Consider the following 3,677-nt stretch of genomic DNA (forward strand, 5'->3'; position numbering starts at 1 on the left):
TGGAATTGCTTAGAATATGTTCCAGTTGCTCATGCTTTGGTAACATACTGCGAATGTTAATGTGTCCACATAGAAGCCCCTTTGGTTTATTTTTAGTGTCCCAAATTACTTTAACCTGATTAAATGTCTTGCAGATCTTTGTTCCTCTGTAACTTTTAATAGCAGGATTTCTTGTCCTTTTGTTGACAATGCTATGAGCATTTAATGATGAGAAACCCTTTACCAGAGACTGTAGTTGGGGTACAGCAGGTGGGGGCCCAGGCAGCCGAGATGGAGGCCCAGGCAGCCAAGGTGGAGACCCAGGCAGCCGAGGTGGAAACCCAGGCAACTGAGGCGGAGGCCCAAGCAACTGAGGTGGTAACCCAAACAGCAGAAGCGGAGGCCCGGACAACAGGGGCGTAAACACTATTAGTTGCAGATGTAGCCTTACTAACTGGGACGGTGGTTGGAGCACAGTTAGTTGAGGTGGAAAGCAATGCAGAGATAGCTGTGCCCATAGGCTAACTAGGCTAATTAGTTGTAGCCAGTCCAAATCACTGATGTTTGAATTAGGTCCAGGATTTAGTTCTATATCACCAGCCAAAAGTAGCATCAGTATAAGTTTCAGAATCTCCAGGGACAATTGTAGTGTATTTAATTGTTCATGTTTACCTGGGGGTGGTCTAGCATGACCAAAATCCAAGAATCTTGTGAACAAAAGATGTTGACTCCATTTGGCTGGAAAAATGGTATAATTATCCAGCTTTCTTGGACATGTCGAACTCCACAGAAGATAAAAATGTATAAAAACAAAAAGACAAGTTGATGTCAAGATTCAGGGGTTTTTAGATGGTTTTTTAGGTGTGTTTTTTGGCAAAAGCACAGGACCTGCCAAGCTGTGTGTCTGCACCCTAGCAGCCATCTTGAATCATTTTTGCCCTCCGATTGGAGTTGAAATCTGCTCGATATTGATTTCTCTTGTTCTGTTTTGCTATATCCATTATTGGGTCTTGTTAAGCACTTTGTGATTTTACAGCTTGAAAGGTGCCATATAAATAAAGTTTTAACTTACTTACTTACAAACAGGGTGAATATCTGGTCCAGTGGTTCACAGCCAGGACATGAGTCCACGTGAATCGAGAGTGCATTAAGGAGTGACTGTGTCTGTTTTTTGTTCCTGCGTTTGTACCGAGGAGTGTTTGGACTGTGACATTCAAGAGCTGGTGTTCTCTCTTGGTGAGGTGAACAACGTCTTCAGATTAAATTATAAACTACATCCAAAAGGAAACATTTTCAACCTACCATAGCAGAGTTAGAATTAACCTGTGTTTAGTGTTTGGTTAAACTGTATTGGGGTTTGTTAAGGCTTTGGTTGACATTTGGTAAAAGTGAAAAAGCTAAGTGAGACCGTTCCTTTAAAATAAACACGATGTGTGAAACGCATCAGCTGCTTCATAGGACACATTCACACTTACAGTTACATAAAAATGTTTAATTCAGCTGCAGAAAAATGTTTCTTATCAGATTTTAATCCTTAAAATATGTATGAGAACTGCACGAGTTACAGACGGACGGGTTAAGGCACAAACACTATTTCATGATCTTCAGACTGAGGAAAACCATCAGCAGGAGAAGAACAGATGGAGGAGGAGGAGGAAATGTATTTAAATTAATAATCATCTTCCTCATTGGGTTGTCATGGAAACAACATATCTATCTGCGGGCTCCTGTGTGTTGAAACCTGCTGAGTACCATCTGACACACACGCACGTTGGACAAAGACCAACATTTCTGTGAGAGGGGAGGAAACGAGGCGTTTTTGTGAAACCAGAATCAGAATTTTCATCGTATCATTATATCAGCAGTCTTAAGCAGCAGTAATTAATTTGGGAATACCTTGAGATTAAAATCTCTTTTTCAATCTGACCATTAGAGCACACGGTTACAAAATGAAAATTCAATTTGAATTCAATCGAGGATGAAAATTTCTAATGTGAACAGACAAAAAAATAAAACCAATCATAACGAGCAAAGAATCCAAAAATATTTCACTTTTTCTTTTTCAGAACTTACTGAATGATCTTGGAGGAAAGGAGAAAAACATAGCAGATATTTCCCCGACAAGGATGACACAGGTCGACCACCATCACACTGCCCGCTGCATTGGCATGTCTGAACTGGCTGACTGTCACTTGCTGTTTGATCGAGGTGATGACCTTTGGTTCATTTTCAGGGCAGACGGTTTTCACCCAGCAGTCTCGACTCTCTTAGAGATATTTTCACTCACTGTTTGAAGGCATTAGGACTCTTTCTTGGAGAAGACTGGCGGTGAGTCGTTTAGTTTACTAAAGAAATATCACACATTGGAAGTCATCTGTGGAGAAAATTTCCCCTTCGTTATCCCGTTTTTTGTTTTTTCACCAGAAAAGCACAAACATCACTCCACTTCCTTCACTTTTCCCTGAATTAAAACCAAACTCTCCATAGCCTGTGACATGTAAACTCTGGGCTCGAAATACAGATGGCACCTCTGAAAGCCTGCCAGTTTACAGCACTGACCCATAATGCACTGCACACATCATGATGGCACTCTGCTAGTGGACTTTCGCAGGCATAAACATCCTCCACCTACACCTGAACATGGTGGTTTCTTAGCAGCTGTCTGACCGTAAAGGCCTGATTCACACAGTCTCCTCTGAACATGTAGAGATGTGTCTGCTACTGGAGCTCTGTGTGGCATCTATCTGGGCTCTGATCTGAGCTGCTGTTAACTTGTGATTTCTGAGGCTGGTGATGAATGTATCCTCAGCAGCAGAGGGGACTCTTGGTCTTCCTTTCCTGGGGCATCCTCATGTGAGACAGTTTCATTGTAGAGCTTGATGGTTTCTGCGACTGCACTTGGGGACACATTCAGAGTTTTAGCAGTTTTCCAGACTGACTGACCTTCAGTTCTTAAAGTAATGATGGGCTGTTGTTTCTCTTTACTTAGCTGATTGGTTCTTGCCATAATATGAATTCTAACAGTTGTCAAATAGGGCTGTCAGCTGTGCACCAACCTGACTTCTGCACAACACAACTGATGGACCCATTAAGAAGGCAAGAAACTCCACCAATGGACCCCGACAGGCACACCTGTGAGGTGAAACCATCTCAGGTGACTACATCATGAAGCTCATTGAGAGAAGGCCGAGGATTTGCAGCACTGTCAACAAAGAAAAAGGTGTAATCTAAAATGTAAGACATGTTTAGAGTTATCAATGCTTTCTTTGCTACATAGTTCCATATATCTTGCTTCATATATTTGATGTCTTCAATTTGTATCTACAATGTAGAAAGTAGCAAAAATAAAGAAAAGAAATCAAATGAGAAGGTGTGTCCAAAACTTTGACTTGTAGTGTATACATATACATACTCACATATATTTATATCTAAGCTATCTAAATAATATTTCTTCTATCTCGTGTATGTTTTGTGTATGTGTATGTTAATCACAACAACAGTTGCTCCAAGGTGCTTTATATTGTAAGGTAGACCCTACCTTGGCTGTAGCTCAGGTGGCAGAGCAGGTCAGCCACTAATCAGAAGGTCAGTGGTTGGATCCCAGGCTGCCTCCTGGCTGCATGCCAAATATCCTTGGGCAAGATACTAACGTGTTTGCCTACTGGTGGTGGTCAGAGGGCCCGGTGGCGCCAGTGTCC

Source organism: Haplochromis burtoni, unplaced genomic scaffold (assembly GCF_018398535.1).
Source record: "Haplochromis burtoni strain Fernald_Lab_line unplaced genomic scaffold, NCSU_Asbu1 Contig_1055, whole genome shotgun sequence".
Lineage (NCBI taxonomy): Eukaryota > Metazoa > Chordata > Actinopteri > Cichliformes > Cichlidae > Haplochromis > Haplochromis burtoni.